The following is a 17,500-nucleotide window of genomic DNA, read 5'->3' on the forward strand; positions in this document are numbered from 1 at the left end:
TTCTCAACCACCCCTTTTTACACTAAAGTGTCAAGGGACTCAACAACTCATGGGTCCGGTAAGTTATTTGGATTCCCATTTCCTTTCTAATGGAAAAAGTTGTAGAATTGAATGGAAAAGTTCTAAGTTGGTGACAAAATCTCTCGAGAAAAGGAGGGAACAGTGCCCCGTGTGAGGCTCGAACTCACGACCTTCAGATTATGAGACTGACGCGCTACCTACTGCGCTAACGAAGCAAGCTGTACCTGCAGATCTGCAGAAGTTTATTGTGCATAGCAGAAAACTTTTTTTTTTCATAATGTCACTGAGACATTAGTGCATCTTTTCCCATATGGTCTAGCGGTTAGGATTCCTGGCTCTCACCCAGGTGGCCTGGGTTCGACTCCTGGTATGGGAATGCATCTTTATCTTAGCTACTGCCACCATTCAAAGACTGACACGTGTTTTTCAATCAAAAATGTTTCTGGTAGATTTTCACTTTGCAACAAAAATACTTAACATTGGCGATGCATTATGACTTTTGCAAAAGATTTCCTTTTGTTTCATAGCTTAAGCCTTTTTCAACTACACAGTTTTACACAAAAGTGTCAAGGGACTCAACAAGCCATGTGTCCTGTCTGTCATTAGGGCTCCCATGTTCTTTCTAATCGGAAACAGTTTAGAACTGAATTGGAAAGTTCAGAGTTAGTGACAAAATCTCTTGAGAAAAGGAGGATGCCACGTGTGAGCAAAAAACTCATGATCTTCAAATTATTCAACTGACGTGCCAAAAACCTTGACCATGTAGCGTGTTTCAGCTCTTGTAATGTTGATGTTTTGTATTCAAAGCAAAACACTCTTTTTTTTTTTTTTTTTACACCTGTCTTGCTGTTTACTGTACTGCTTACACCATGTGGAGAAAGACTTAGTTAGTATTCCTGGTTGACTGGTTCGATTCCTGCTATGGGAGAGACTTTTTTTTGGGGACTAGTGTCCACATTCCAAAGCCAACACGTGCCTTGCAGACAGAATCAGTTTAGGTTGGAACTGCTCTTTGCAGCCAAAAATGCAGACCACCAGGTTTTTTGGATATTTATTTGCACAAAAGCTTATTTGATGTCATATCTCAAACCATTCATATCTCTCACTTTTAATTCCTGGGTGTTAAGGGACTCAACAAGCCTTTATCCCTGTTTGTCATTGGAGCTCCCCTTCCATCAATTGGTGATGTTTTGCTACTGAATGGAAAAGAGCTGTGACTCTCTAGCCAAGATGGTGGCAAAATCAGTTAAGGAAACACGGTACCAGTGCCCCATGTGAGAATCGAACTCATGACCTTCAGATTACGAGACTGACGCGCTACCTGCTGCGCTAACGAGGCAAAATGCACGTAATAATCTGCGGAGGTTGCTTGTGCAAAGCAGTACACCTCTTTTTTTTCATATTGTAAGTGAGCTGGCAGTACATCTTCTCCCATATGGTCTAGCGGTTAGGATTCCTGGTTTTCACCCAGGCGGCCCGGGTTCGACTACTGGTATGGGAACGCATCCTTTTCTGCACCGCTGCCAACATTCAAAAACTGACGCGTGTTTTTTAGTCAAACGTATTTCAAGTAGGATTTGTTTTTTTCAGGCAAAAATGCTGAACGCCCGCGTTTTGGCACTTCATTCTGACCCTTCACACAAGATTCAATTTGGATTCGTAGCTCAACTCATTCTCAACCACCCCTTTTTACACTAAAGTGTCAAGGGACTCAACAACTCATGGGTCCGGTAAGTTATTTGGATTCCCATTTCCTTTCTAATGGAAAAAGTTGTAGAATTGAATGGAAAAGTTCTAAGTTGGTGACAAAATCTCTCGAGAAAAGGAGGGAACAGTGCCCCGTGTGAGGCTCGAACTCACGACCTTCAGATTATGAGACTGACGCGCTACCTACTGCGCTAACGAAGCAAGCTGTACCTGCAGATCTGCAGAAGTTTATTGTGCATAGCAGAAAACTTTTTTTTTTCATAATGTCACTGAGACATTAGTGCATCTTTTCCCATATGGTCTAGCGGTTAGGATTCCTGGCTCTCACCCAGGTGGCCTGGGTTCGACTCCTGGTATGGGAATGCATCTTTATCTTAGCTACTGCCACCATTCAAAGACTGACACGTGTTTTTCAATCAAAAATGTTTCTGGTAGATTTTCACTTTGCAACAAAAATACTTAACATTGGCGATGCATTATGACTTTTGCAAAAGATTTCCTTTTGTTTCATAGCTTAAGCCTTTTTCAACTACACAGTTTTACACAAAAGTGTCAAGGGACTCAACAAGCCATGTGTCCTGTCTGTCATTAGGGCTCCCATGTTCTTTCTAATCGGAAACAGTTTAGAACTGAATTGGAAAGTTCAGAGTTAGTGACAAAATCTCTTGAGAAAAGGAGGATGCCACGTGTGAGCAAAAAACTCATGATCTTCAAATTATTCAACTGACGTGCCAAAAACCTTGACCATGTAGCGTGTTTCAGCTCTTGTAATGTTGATGTTTTGTATTCAAAGCAAAACACTCTTTTTTTTTTTTTTTTTACACCTGTCTTGCTGTTTACTGTACTGCTTACACCATGTGGAGAAAGACTTAGTTAGTATTCCTGGTTGACTGGTTCGATTCCTGCTATGGGAGAGACTTTTTTTTGGGGACTAGTGTCCACATTCCAAAGCCAACACGTGCCTTGCAGACAGAATCAGTTTAGGTTGGAACTGCTCTTTGCAGCCAAAAATGCAGACCACCAGGTTTTTTGGATATTTATTTGCACAAAAGCTTATTTGATGTCATATCTCAAACCATTCATATCTCTCACTTTTAATTCCTGGGTGTTAAGGGACTCAACAAGCCTTTATCCCTGTTTGTCATTGGAGCTCCCCTTCCATCAATTGGTGATGTTTTGCTACTGAATGGAAAAGAGCTGTGACTCTCTAGCCAAGATGGTGGCAAAATCAGTTAAGGAAACACGGTACCAGTGCCCCATGTGAGAATCGAACTCATGACCTTCAGATTACGAGACTGACGCGCTACCTGCTGCGCTAACGAGGCAAAATGCACGTAATAATCTGCGGAGGTTGCTTGTGCAAAGCAGTACACCTCTTTTTTTTCATATTGTAAGTGAGCTGGCAGTACATCTTCTCCCATATGGTCTAGCGGTTAGGATTCCTGGTTTTCACCCAGGCGGCCCGGGTTCGACTACTGGTATGGGAACGCATCCTTTTCTGCACCGCTGCCAACATTCAAAAACTGACGCGTGTTTTTTAGTCAAACGTATTTCAAGTAGGATTTGTTTTTTTCAGGCAAAAATGCTGAACGCCCGCGTTTTGGCACTTCATTCTGACCCTTCACACAAGATTCAATTTGGATTCGTAGCTCAACTCATTCTCAACCACCCCTTTTTACACTAAAGTGTCAAGGGACTCAACAACTCATGGGTCCGGTAAGTTATTTGGATTCCCATTTCCTTTCTAATGGAAAAAGTTGTAGAATTGAATGGAAAAGTTCTAAGTTGGTGACAAAATCTCTCGAGAAAAGGAGGGAACAGTGCCCCGTGTGAGGCTCGAACTCACGACCTTCAGATTATGAGACTGACGCGCTACCTACTGCGCTAACGAAGCAAGCTGTACCTGCAGATCTGCAGAAGTTTATTGTGCATAGCAGAAAACTTTTTTTTTTCATAATGTCACTGAGACATTAGTGCATCTTTTCCCATATGGTCTAGCGGTTAGGATTCCTGGCTCTCACCCAGGTGGCCTGGGTTCGACTCCTGGTATGGGAATGCATCTTTATCTTAGCTACTGCCACCATTCAAAGACTGACACGTGTTTTTCAATCAAAAATGTTTCTGGTAGATTTTCACTTTGCAACAAAAATACTTAACATTGGCGATGCATTATGACTTTTGCAAAAGATTTCCTTTTGTTTCATAGCTTAAGCCTTTTTCAACTACACAGTTTTACACAAAAGTGTCAAGGGACTCAACAAGCCATGTGTCCTGTCTGTCATTAGGGCTCCCATGTTCTTTCTAATCGGAAACAGTTTAGAACTGAATTGGAAAGTTCAGAGTTAGTGACAAAATCTCTTGAGAAAAGGAGGATGCCACGTGTGAGCAAAAAACTCATGATCTTCAAATTATTCAACTGACGTGCCAAAAACCTTGACCATGTAGCGTGTTTCAGCTCTTGTAATGTTGATGTTTTGTATTCAAAGCAAAACACTCTTTTTTTTTTTTTTTTTACACCTGTCTTGCTGTTTACTGTACTGCTTACACCATGTGGAGAAAGACTTAGTTAGTATTCCTGGTTGACTGGTTCGATTCCTGCTATGGGAGAGACTTTTTTTTGGGGACTAGTGTCCACATTCCAAAGCCAACACGTGCCTTGCAGACAGAATCAGTTTAGGTTGGAACTGCTCTTTGCAGCCAAAAATGCAGACCACCAGGTTTTTTGGATATTTATTTGCACAAAAGCTTATTTGATGTCATATCTCAAACCATTCATATCTCTCACTTTTAATTCCTGGGTGTTAAGGGACTCAACAAGCCTTTATCCCTGTTTGTCATTGGAGCTCCCCTTCCATCAATTGGTGATGTTTTGCTACTGAATGGAAAAGAGCTGTGACTCTCTAGCCAAGATGGTGGCAAAATCAGTTAAGGAAACACGGTACCAGTGCCCCATGTGAGAATCGAACTCATGACCTTCAGATTACGAGACTGACGCGCTACCTGCTGCGCTAACGAGGCAAAATGCACGTAATAATCTGCGGAGGTTGCTTGTGCAAAGCAGTACACCTCTTTTTTTTCATATTGTAAGTGAGCTGGCAGTACATCTTCTCCCATATGGTCTAGCGGTTAGGATTCCTGGTTTTCACCCAGGCGGCCCGGGTTCGACTACTGGTATGGGAACGCATCCTTTTCTGCACCGCTGCCAACATTCAAAAACTGACGCGTGTTTTTTAGTCAAACGTATTTCAAGTAGGATTTGTTTTTTTCAGGCAAAAATGCTGAACGCCCGCGTTTTGGCACTTCATTCTGACCCTTCACACAAGATTCAATTTGGATTCGTAGCTCAACTCATTCTCAACCACCCCTTTTTACACTAAAGTGTCAAGGGACTCAACAACTCATGGGTCCGGTAAGTTATTTGGATTCCCATTTCCTTTCTAATGGAAAAAGTTGTAGAATTGAATGGAAAAGTTCTAAGTTGGTGACAAAATCTCTCGAGAAAAGGAGGGAACAGTGCCCCGTGTGAGGCTCGAACTCACGACCTTCAGATTATGAGACTGACGCGCTACCTACTGCGCTAACGAAGCAAGCTGTACCTGCAGATCTGCAGAAGTTTATTGTGCATAGCAGAAAACTTTTTTTTTTCATAATGTCACTGAGACATTAGTGCATCTTTTCCCATATGGTCTAGCGGTTAGGATTCCTGGCTCTCACCCAGGTGGCCTGGGTTCGACTCCCGGTATGGGAATGCATCTTTATCTTAGCTACTGCCACCATTCAAAGACTGACACGTGTTTTTCAATCAAAAATGTTTCTGGTAGATTTTCACTTTGCAACAAAAATACTTAACATTGGCGATGCATTATGACTTTTGCAAAAGATTTCCTTTTGTTTCATAGCTTAAGCCTTTTTCAACTACACAGTTTTACACAAAAGTGTCAAGGGACTCAACAAGCCATGTGTCCTGTCTGTCATTAGGGCTCCCATGTTCTTTCTAATCGGAAACAGTTTAGAACTGAATTGGAAAGTTCAGAGTTAGTGACAAAATCTCTTGAGAAAAGGAGGATGCCACGTGTGAGCAAAAAACTCATGATCTTCAAATTATTCAACTGACGTGCCAAAAACCTTGACCATGTAGCGTGTTTCAGCTCTTGTAATGTTGATGTTTTGTATTCAAAGCAAAACACTCTTTTTTTTTTTTTTTTTTTTTTTACACCTGTCTTGCTGTTTACTGTACTGCTTACACCATGTGGAGAAAGACTTAGTTAGTATTCCTGGTTGACTGGTTCGATTCCTGCTATGGGAGAGACTTTTTTTTGGGGACTAGTGTCCACATTCCAAAGCCAACACGTGCCTTGCAGACAGAATCAGTTTAGGTTGGAACTGCTCTTTGCAGCCAAAAATGCAGACCACCAGGTTTTTTGGATATTTATTTGCACAAAAGCTTATTTGATGTCATATCTCAAACCATTCATATCTCTCACTTTTAATTCCTGGGTGTTAAGGGACTCAACAAGCCTTTATCCCTGTTTGTCATTGGAGCTCCCCTTCCATCAATTGGTGATGTTTTGCTACTGAATGGAAAAGAGCTGTGACTCTCTAGCCAAGATGGTGGCAAAATCAGTTAAGGAAACACGGTACCAGTGCCCCATGTGAGAATCGAACTCATGACCTTCAGATTACGAGACTGACGCGCTACCTGCTGCGCTAACGAGGCAAAATGCACGTAATAATCTGCGGAAGTTGCTTGTGCAAAGCAGTACACCTCTTTTTTTTCATATTGTAAGTGAGCTGGCAGTACATCTTCTCCCATATGGTCTAGCGGTTAGGATTCCTGGTTTTCACCCAGGCGGCCCGGGTTCGACTACTGGTATGGGAACGCATCCTTTTCTGCACCGCTGCCAACATTCAAAAACTGACGCGTGTTTTTTAGTCAAACGTATTTCAAGTAGGATTTGTTTTTTTCAGGCAAAAATGCTGAACGCCCGCGTTTTGGCACTTCATTCTGACCCTTCACACAAGATTCAATTTGGATTCGTAGCTCAACTCATTCTCAACCACCCCTTTTTACACTAAAGTGTCAAGGGACTCAACAACTCATGGGTCCGGTAAGTTATTTGGATTCCCATTTCCTTTCTAATGGAAAAAGTTGTAGAATTGAATGGAAAAGTTCTAAGTTGGTGACAAAATCTCTCGAGAAAAGGAGGGAACAGTGCCCCGTGTGAGGCTCGAACTCACGACCTTCAGATTATGAGACTGACGCGCTACCTACTGCGCTAACGAAGCAAGCTGTACCTGCAGATCTGCAGAAGTTTATTGTGCATAGCAGAAAACTTTTTTTTTTCATAATGTCACTGAGACATTAGTGCATCTTTTCCCATATGGTCTAGCGGTTAGGATTCCTGGCTCTCACCCAGGTGGCCTGGGTTCGACTCCCGGTATGGGAATGCATCTTTATCTTAGCTACTGCCACCATTCAAAGACTGACACGTGTTTTTCAATCAAAAATGTTTCTGGTAGATTTTCACTTTGCAACAAAAATACTTAACATTGGCGATGCATTATGACTTTTGCAAAAGATTTCCTTTTGTTTCATAGCTTAAGCCTTTTTCAACTACACAGTTTTACACAAAAGTGTCAAGGGACTCAACAAGCCATGTGTCCTGTCTGTCATTAGGGCTCCCATGTTCTTTCTAATCGGAAACAGTTTAGAACTGAATTGGAAAGTTCAGAGTTAGTGACAAAATCTCTTGAGAAAAGGAGGATGCCACGTGTGAGCAAAAAACTCATGATCTTCAAATTATTCAACTGACGTGCCAAAAACCTTGACCATGTAGCGTGTTTCAGCTCTTGTAATGTTGATGTTTTGTATTCAAAGCAAAACACTCTTTTTTTTTTTTTTTTTACACCTGTCTTGCTGTTTACTGTACTGCTTACACCATGTGGAGAAAGACTTAGTTAGTATTCCTGGTTGACTGGTTCGATTCCTGCTATGGGAGAGACTTTTTTTTGGGGACTAGTGTCCACATTCCAAAGCCAACACGTGCCTTGCAGACAGAATCAGTTTAGGTTGGAACTGCTCTTTGCAGCCAAAAATGCAGACCACCAGGTTTTTTGGATATTTATTTGCACAAAAGCTTATTTGATGTCATATCTCAAACCATTCATATCTCTCACTTTTAATTCCTGGGTGTTAAGGGACTCAACAAGCCTTTATCCCTGTTTGTCATTGGAGCTCCCCTTCCATCAATTGGTGATGTTTTGCTACTGAATGGAAAAGAGCTGTGACTCTCTAGCCAAGATGGTGGCAAAATCAGTTAAGGAAACACGGTACCAGTGCCCCATGTGAGAATCGAACTCATGACCTTCAGATTACGAGACTGACGCGCTACCTGCTGCGCTAACGAGGCAAAATGCACGTAATAATCTGCGGAGGTTGCTTGTGCAAAGCAGTACACCTCTTTTTTTTCATATTGTAAGTGAGCTGGCAGTACATCTTCTCCCATATGGTCTAGCGGTTAGGATTCCTGGTTTTCACCCAGGCGGCCCGGGTTCGACTACTGGTATGGGAACGCATCCTTTTCTGCACCGCTGCCAACATTCAAAAACTGACGCGTGTTTTTTAGTCAAACGTATTTCAAGTAGGATTTGTTTTTTTCAGGCAAAAATGCTGAACGCCCGCGTTTTGGCACTTCATTCTGACCCTTCACACAAGATTCAATTTGGATTCGTAGCTCAACTCATTCTCAACCACCCCTTTTTACACTAAAGTGTCAAGGGACTCAACAACTCATGGGTCCGGTAAGTTATTTGGATTCCCATTTCCTTTCTAATGGAAAAAGTTGTAGAATTGAATGGAAAAGTTCTAAGTTGGTGACAAAATCTCTCGAGAAAAGGAGGGAACAGTGCCCCGTGTGAGGCTCGAACTCACGACCTTCAGATTATGAGACTGACGCGCTACCTACTGCGCTAACGAAGCAAGCTGTACCTGCAGATCTGCAGAAGTTTATTGTGCATAGCAGAAAACTTTTTTTTTTCATAATGTCACTGAGACATTAGTGCATCTTTTCCCATATGGTCTAGCGGTTAGGATTCCTGGCTCTCACCCAGGTGGCCTGGGTTCGACTCCTGGTATGGGAATGCATCTTTATCTTAGCTACTGCCACCATTCAAAGACTGACACGTGTTTTTCAATCAAAAATGTTTCTGGTAGATTTTCACTTTGCAACAAAAATACTTAACATTGGCGATGCATTATGACTTTTGCAAAAGATTTCCTTTTGTTTCATAGCTTAAGCCTTTTTCAACTACACAGTTTTACACAAAAGTGTCAAGGGACTCAACAAGCCATGTGTCCTGTCTGTCATTAGGGCTCCCATGTTCTTTCTAATCGGAAACAGTTTAGAACTGAATTGGAAAGTTCAGAGTTAGTGACAAAATCTCTTGAGAAAAGGAGGATGCCACGTGTGAGCAAAAAACTCATGATCTTCAAATTATTCAACTGACGTGCCAAAAACCTTGACCATGTAGCGTGTTTCAGCTCTTGTAATGTTGATGTTTTGTATTCAAAGCAAAACACTCTTTTTTTTTTTTTTTTTACACCTGTCTTGCTGTTTACTGTACTGCTTACACCATGTGGAGAAAGACTTAGTTAGTATTCCTGGTTGACTGGTTCGATTCCTGCTATGGGAGAGACTTTTTTTTGGGGACTAGTGTCCACATTCCAAAGCCAACACGTGCCTTGCAGACAGAATCAGTTTAGGTTGGAACTGCTCTTTGCAGCCAAAAATGCAGACCACCAGGTTTTTTGGATATTTATTTGCACAAAAGCTTATTTGATGTCATATCTCAAACCATTCATATCTCTCACTTTTAATTCCTGGGTGTTAAGGGACTCAACAAGCCTTTATCCCTGTTTGTCATTGGAGCTCCCCTTCCATCAATTGGTGATGTTTTGCTACTGAATGGAAAAGAGCTGTGACTCTCTAGCCAAGATGGTGGCAAAATCAGTTAAGGAAACACGGTACCAGTGCCCCATGTGAGAATCGAACTCATGACCTTCAGATTACGAGACTGACGCGCTACCTGCTGCGCTAACGAGGCAAAATGCACGTAATAATCTGCGGAGGTTGCTTGTGCAAAGCAGTACACCTCTTTTTTTTCATATTGTAAGTGAGCTGGCAGTACATCTTCTCCCATATGGTCTAGCGGTTAGGATTCCTGGTTTTCACCCAGGCGGCCCGGGTTCGACTACTGGTATGGGAACGCATCCTTTTCTGCACCGCTGCCAACATTCAAAAACTGACGCGTGTTTTTTAGTCAAACGTATTTCAAGTAGGATTTGTTTTTTTCAGGCAAAAATGCTGAACGCCCGCGTTTTGGCACTTCATTCTGACCCTTCACACAAGATTCAATTTGGATTCGTAGCTCAACTCATTCTCAACCACCCCTTTTTACACTAAAGTGTCAAGGGACTCAACAACTCATGGGTCCGGTAAGTTATTTGGATTCCCATTTCCTTTCTAATGGAAAAAGTTGTAGAATTGAATGGAAAAGTTCTAAGTTGGTGACAAAATCTCTCGAGAAAAGGAGGGAACAGTGCCCCGTGTGAGGCTCGAACTCACGACCTTCAGATTATGAGACTGACGCGCTACCTACTGCGCTAACGAAGCAAGCTGTACCTGCAGATCTGCAGAAGTTTATTGTGCATAGCAGAAAACTTTTTTTTTTCATAATGTCACTGAGACATTAGTGCATCTTTTCCCATATGGTCTAGCGGTTAGGATTCCTGGCTCTCACCCAGGTGGCCTGGGTTCGACTCCTGGTATGGGAATGCATCTTTATCTTAGCTACTGCCACCATTCAAAGACTGACACGTGTTTTTCAATCAAAAATGTTTCTGGTAGATTTTCACTTTGCAACAAAAATACTTAACATTGGCGATGCATTATGACTTTTGCAAAAGATTTCCTTTTGTTTCATAGCTTAAGCCTTTTTCAACTACACAGTTTTACACAAAAGTGTCAAGGGACTCAACAAGCCATGTGTCCTGTCTGTCATTAGGGCTCCCATGTTCTTTCTAATCGGAAACAGTTTAGAACTGAATTGGAAAGTTCAGAGTTAGTGACAAAATCTCTTGAGAAAAGGAGGATGCCACGTGTGAGCAAAAAACTCATGATCTTCAAATTATTCAACTGACGTGCCAAAAACCTTGACCATGTAGCGTGTTTCAGCTCTTGTAATGTTGATGTTTTGTATTCAAAGCAAAACACTCTTTTTTTTTTTTTTTTTACACCTGTCTTGCTGTTTACTGTACTGCTTACACCATGTGGAGAAAGACTTAGTTAGTATTCCTGGTTGACTGGTTCGATTCCTGCTATGGGAGAGACTTTTTTTTGGGGACTAGTGTCCACATTCCAAAGCCAACACGTGCCTTGCAGACAGAATCAGTTTAGGTTGGAACTGCTCTTTGCAGCCAAAAATGCAGACCACCAGGTTTTTTGGATATTTATTTGCACAAAAGCTTATTTGATGTCATATCTCAAACCATTCATATCTCTCACTTTTAATTCCTGGGTGTTAAGGGACTCAACAAGCCTTTATCCCTGTTTGTCATTGGAGCTCCCCTTCCATCAATTGGTGATGTTTTGCTACTGAATGGAAAAGAGCTGTGACTCTCTAGCCAAGATGGTGGCAAAATCAGTTAAGGAAACACGGTACCAGTGCCCCATGTGAGAATCGAACTCATGACCTTCAGATTACGAGACTGACGCGCTACCTGCTGCGCTAACGAGGCAAAATGCACGTAATAATCTGCGGAGGTTGCTTGTGCAAAGCAGTACACCTCTTTTTTTTCATATTGTAAGTGAGCTGGCAGTACATCTTCTCCCATATGGTCTAGCGGTTAGGATTCCTGGTTTTCACCCAGGCGGCCCGGGTTCGACTACTGGTATGGGAACGCATCCTTTTCTGCACCGCTGCCAACATTCAAAAACTGACGCGTGTTTTTTAGTCAAACGTATTTCAAGTAGGATTTGTTTTTTTCAGGCAAAAATGCTGAACGCCCGCGTTTTGGCACTTCATTCTGACCCTTCACACAAGATTCAATTTGGATTCGTAGCTCAACTCATTCTCAACCACCCCTTTTTACACTAAAGTGTCAAGGGACTCAACAACTCATGGGTCCGGTAAGTTATTTGGATTCCCATTTCCTTTCTAATGGAAAAAGTTGTAGAATTGAATGGAAAAGTTCTAAGTTGGTGACAAAATCTCTCGAGAAAAGGAGGGAACAGTGCCCCGTGTGAGGCTCGAACTCACGACCTTCAGATTATGAGACTGACGCGCTACCTACTGCGCTAACGAAGCAAGCTGTACCTGCAGATCTGCAGAAGTTTATTGTGCATAGCAGAAAACTTTTTTTTTTCATAATGTCACTGAGACATTAGTGCATCTTTTCCCATATGGTCTAGCGGTTAGGATTCCTGGCTCTCACCCAGGTGGCCTGGGTTCGACTCCCGGTATGGGAATGCATCTTTATCTTAGCTACTGCCACCATTCAAAGACTGACACGTGTTTTTCAATCAAAAATGTTTCTGGTAGATTTTCACTTTGCAACAAAAATACTTAACATTGGCGATGCATTATGACTTTTGCAAAAGATTTCCTTTTGTTTCATAGCTTAAGCCTTTTTCAACTACACAGTTTTACACAAAAGTGTCAAGGGACTCAACAAGCCATGTGTCCTGTCTGTCATTAGGGCTCCCATGTTCTTTCTAATCGGAAACAGTTTAGAACTGAATTGGAAAGTTCAGAGTTAGTGACAAAATCTCTTGAGAAAAGGAGGATGCCACGTGTGAGCAAAAAACTCATGATCTTCAAATTATTCAACTGACGTGCCAAAAACCTTGACCATGTAGCGTGTTTCAGCTCTTGTAATGTTGATGTTTTGTATTCAAAGCAAAACACTCTTTTTTTTTTTTTTTTTACACCTGTCTTGCTGTTTACTGTACTGCTTACACCATGTGGAGAAAGACTTAGTTAGTATTCCTGGTTGACTGGTTCGATTCCTGCTATGGGAGAGACTTTTTTTTGGGGACTAGTGTCCACATTCCAAAGCCAACACGTGCCTTGCAGACAGAATCAGTTTAGGTTGGAACTGCTCTTTGCAGCCAAAAATGCAGACCACCAGGTTTTTTGGATATTTATTGGCACAAAAGCTTATTTGATGTCATATCTCAAACCATTCATATCTCTCACTTTTAATTCCTGGGTGTTAAGGGACTCAACAAGCCTTTATCCCTGTTTGTCATTGGAGCTCCCCTTCCATCAATTGGTGATGTTTTGCTACTGAATGGAAAAGAGCTGTGACTCTCTAGCCAAGATGGTGGCAAAATCAGTTAAGGAAACACGGTACCAGTGCCCCATGTGAGAATCGAACTCATGACCTTCAGATTACGAGACTGACGCGCTACCTGCTGCGCTAACGAGGCAAAATGCACGTAATAATCTGCGGAAGTTGCTTGTGCAAAGCAGTACACCTCTTTTTTTTCATATTGTAAGTGAGCTGGCAGTACATCTTCTCCCATATGGTCTAGCGGTTAGGATTCCTGGTTTTCACCCAGGCGGCCCGGGTTCGACTACTGGTATGGGAACGCATCCTTTTCTGCACCGCTGCCAACATTCAAAAACTGACGCGTGTTTTTTAGTCAAACGTATTTCAAGTAGGATTTGTTTTTTTCAGGCAAAAATGCTGAACGCCTGCGTTTTGGCACTTCATTCTGACCCTTCACACAAGATTCAATTTGGATTCGTAGCTCAACTCATTCTCAACCACCCCTTTTTACACTAAAGTGTCAAGGGACTCAACAACTCATGGGTCCGGTAAGTTATTTGGATTCCCATTTCCTTTCTAATGGAAAAAGTTGTAGAATTGAATGGAAAAGTTCTAAGTTGGTGACAAAATCTCTCGAGAAAAGGAGGGAACAGTGCCCCGTGTGAGGCTCGAACTCACGACCTTCAGATTATGAGACTGACGCGCTACCTACTGCGCTAACGAAGCAAGCTGTACCTGCAGATCTGCAGAAGTTTATTGTGCATAGCAGAAAACTTTTTTTTTTCATAATGTCACTGAGACATTAGTGCATCTTTTCCCATATGGTCTAGCGGTTAGGATTCCTGGCTCTCACCCAGGTGGCCTGGGTTCGACTCCCGGTATGGGAATGCATCTTTATCTTAGCTACTGCCACCATTCAAAGACTGACACGTGTTTTTCAATCAAAAATGTTTCTGGTAGATTTTCACTTTGCAACAAAAATACTTAACATTGGCGATGCATTATGACTTTTGCAAAAGATTTCCTTTTGTTTCATAGCTTAAGCCTTTTTCAACTACACAGTTTTACACAAAAGTGTCAAGGGACTCAACAAGCCATGTGTCCTGTCTGTCATTAGGGCTCCCATGTTCTTTCTAATCGGAAACAGTTTAGAACTGAATTGGAAAGTTCAGAGTTAGTGACAAAATCTCTTGAGAAAAGGAGGATGCCACGTGTGAGCAAAAAACTCATGATCTTCAAATTATTCAACTGACGTGCCAAAAACCTTGACCATGTAGCGTGTTTCAGCTCTTGTAATGTTGATGTTTTGTATTCAAAGCAAAACACTCTTTTTTTTTTTTTTTTTACACCTGTCTTGCTGTTTACTGTACTGCTTACACCATGTGGAGAAAGACTTAGTTAGTATTCCTGGTTGACTGGTTCGATTCCTGCTATGGGAGAGACTTTTTTTTGGGGACTAGTGTCCACATTCCAAAGCCAACACGTGCCTTGCAGACAGAATCAGTTTTGGTTGGAACTGCTCTTTGCAGCCAAAAATGCAGACCACCAGGTTTTTTGGATATTTATTTGCACAAAAGCTTATTTGATGTCATATCTCAAACCATTCATATCTCTCACTTTTAATTCCTGGGTGTTAAGGGACTCAACAAGCCTTTATCCCTGTTTGTCATTGGAGCTCCCCTTCCATCAATTGGTGATGTTTTGCTACTGAATGGAAAAGAGCTGTGACTCTCTAGCCAAGATGGTGGCAAAATCAGTTAAGGAAACACGGTACCAGTGCCCCATGTGAGAATCGAACTCATGACCTTCAGATTACGAGACTGACGCGCTACCTGCTGCGCTAACGAGGCAAAATGCACGTAATAATCTGCGGAGGTTGCTTGTGCAAAGCAGTACACCTCTTTTTTTTCATATTGTAAGTGAGCTGGCAGTACATCTTCTCCCATATGGTCTAGCGGTTAGGATTCCTGGTTTTCACCCAGGCGGCCCGGGTTCGACTACTGGTATGGGAACGCATCCTTTTCTGCACCGCTGCCAACATTCAAAAACTGACGCGTGTTTTTTAGTCAAACGTATTTCAAGTAGGATTTGTTTTTTTCAGGCAAAAATGCTGAACGCCCGCGTTTTGGCACTTCATTCTGACCCTTCACACAAGATTCAATTTGGATTCGTAGCTCAACTCATTCTCAACCACCCCTTTTTACACTAAAGTGTCAAGGGACTCAACAACTCATGGGTCCGGTAAGTTATTTGGATTCCCATTTCCTTTCTAATGGAAAAAGTTGTAGAATTGAATGGAAAAGTTCTAAGTTGGTGACAAAATCTCTCGAGAAAAGGAGGGAACAGTGCCCCGTGTGAGGCTCGAACTCACGACCTTCAGATAATGAGACTGACGCGCTACCTACTGCGCTAACGAAGCAAGCTGTACCTGCAGATCTGCAGAAGTTTATTGTGCATAGCAGAAAACTTTTTTTTTTCATAATGTCACTGAGACATTAGTGCATCTTTTCCCATATGGTCTAGCGGTTAGGATTCCTGGCTCTCACCCAGGTGGCCTGGGTTCGACTCCCGGTATGGGAATGCATCTTTATCTTAGCTACTGCCACCATTCAAAGACTGACACGTGTTTTTCAATCAAAAATGTTTCTGGTAGATTTTCACTTTGCAACAAAAATACTTAACATTGGCGATGCATTATGACTTTTGCAAAAGATTTCCTTTTGTTTCATAGCTTAAGCCTTTTTCAACTACACAGTTTTACACAAAAGTGTCAAGGGACTCAACAAGCCATGTGTCCTGTCTGTCATTAGGGCTCCCATGTTCTTTCTAATCGGAAACAGTTTAGAACTGAATTGGAAAGTTCAGAGTTAGTGACAAAATCTCTTGAGAAAAGGAGGATGCCACGTGTGAGCAAAAAACTCATGATCTTCAAATTATTCAACTGACGTGCCAAAAACCTTGACCATGTAGCGTGTTTCAGCTCTTGTAATGTTGATGTTTTGTATTCAAAGCAAAACACTCTTTTTTTTTTTTTTTTTACACCTGTCTTGCTGTTTACTGTACTGCTTACACCATGTGGAGAAAGACTTAGTTAGTATTCCTGGTTGACTGGTTCGATTCCTGCTATGGGAGAGACTTTTTTTTGGGGACTAGTGTCCACATTCCAAAGCCAACACGTGCCTTGCAGACAGAATCAGTTTAGGTTGGAACTGCTCTTTGCAGCCAAAAATGCAGACCACCAGGTTTTTTGGATATTTATTTGCACAAAAGCTTATTTGATGTCATATCTCAAACCATTCATATCTCTCACTTTTAATTCCTGGGTGTTAAGGGACTCAACAAGCCTTTATCCCTGTTTGTCATTGGAGCTCCCCTTCCATCAATTGGTGATGTTTTGCTACTGAATGGAAAAGAGCTGTGACTCTCTAGCCAAGATGGTGGCAAAATCAGTTAAGGAAACACGGTACCAGTGCCCCATGTGGGAATCGAACTCATGACCTTCAGATTACGAGACTGACGCGCTACCTGCTGCGCTAACGAGGCAAAATGCACGTAATAATCTGCGGAAGTTGCTTGTGCAAAGCAATACACCTCTTTTTTTTCATATTGTAAGTGAGCTGGCAGTACATCTTCTCCCATATGGTCTAGCGGTTAGGATTCCTGGTTTTCACCCAGGCGGCCCGGGTTCGACTACTGGTATGGGAACGCATCCTTTTCTGCACCGCTGCCAACATTCAAAAACTGACGCGTGTTTTTTAGTCAAATGTATTTCAAGTAGGATTTGTTTTTTTCAGGCAAAAATGCTGAACGCCCGCGTTTTGGCACTTCATTCTGACCCTTCACACAAGATTCAATTTGGATTCGTAGCTCAACTCATTCTCAACCACCCCTTTTTACACTAAAGTGTCAAGGGACTCAACAACTCATGGGTCCGGTAAGTTATTTGGATTCCCATTTCCTTTCTAATGGAAAAAGTTGTAGAATTGAATGGAAAAGTTCTAAGTTGGTGACAAAATCTCTCGAGAAAAGGAGGGAACAGTGCCCCGTGTGAGGCTCGAACTCACGACCTTCAGATTATGAGACTGACGCGCTACCTACTGCGCTAACGAGGCAAGCTGTACCTGCAGATCTGCAGAAGTTTATTGTGCATAGCAGAAAACTTTTTTTTTTCATAATGTCACTGAGACATTAGTGCATCTTTTCCCATATGGTCTAGCGGTTAGGATTCCTGGCTCTCACCCAGGTGGCCTGGGTTCGACTCCCGGTATGGGAATGCATCTTTATCTTAGCTACTGCCACCATTCAAAGACTGACACGTGTTTTTCAATCAAAAATGTTTCTGGTAGATTTTCACTTTGCAACAAAAATACATAACATTGGCGATGCATTATGACTTTTGCAAAAGATTTCCTTTTGTTTCATAGCTTAAGCCTTTTTCAA

The 17,500-nt window shown here is 42.0% G+C and overlaps 1 non-coding gene across 1 annotated transcript; it reads right to left on the minus strand.

Moving 5' to 3' along the window:
* Nucleotides 1-17,099: 17,099 nt before the first annotated feature.
* Nucleotides 17,100-17,172, minus strand: TRNAM-CAU (transfer RNA methionine (anticodon CAU)). The gene has a single exon. It is a non-coding gene; the product is annotated as a tRNA-Met (tRNA).
* Nucleotides 17,173-17,500: the final 328 nt, after the last annotated feature.

Source organism: Phyllobates terribilis, unplaced genomic scaffold (genome assembly GCF_046119375.1).
Source record: "Phyllobates terribilis strain yellow unplaced genomic scaffold, ASM4611937v1 Scaffold_11__3_contigs__length_659146591, whole genome shotgun sequence".
Taxonomy (NCBI): Eukaryota; Metazoa; Chordata; class Amphibia; order Anura; family Dendrobatidae; genus Phyllobates; species Phyllobates terribilis.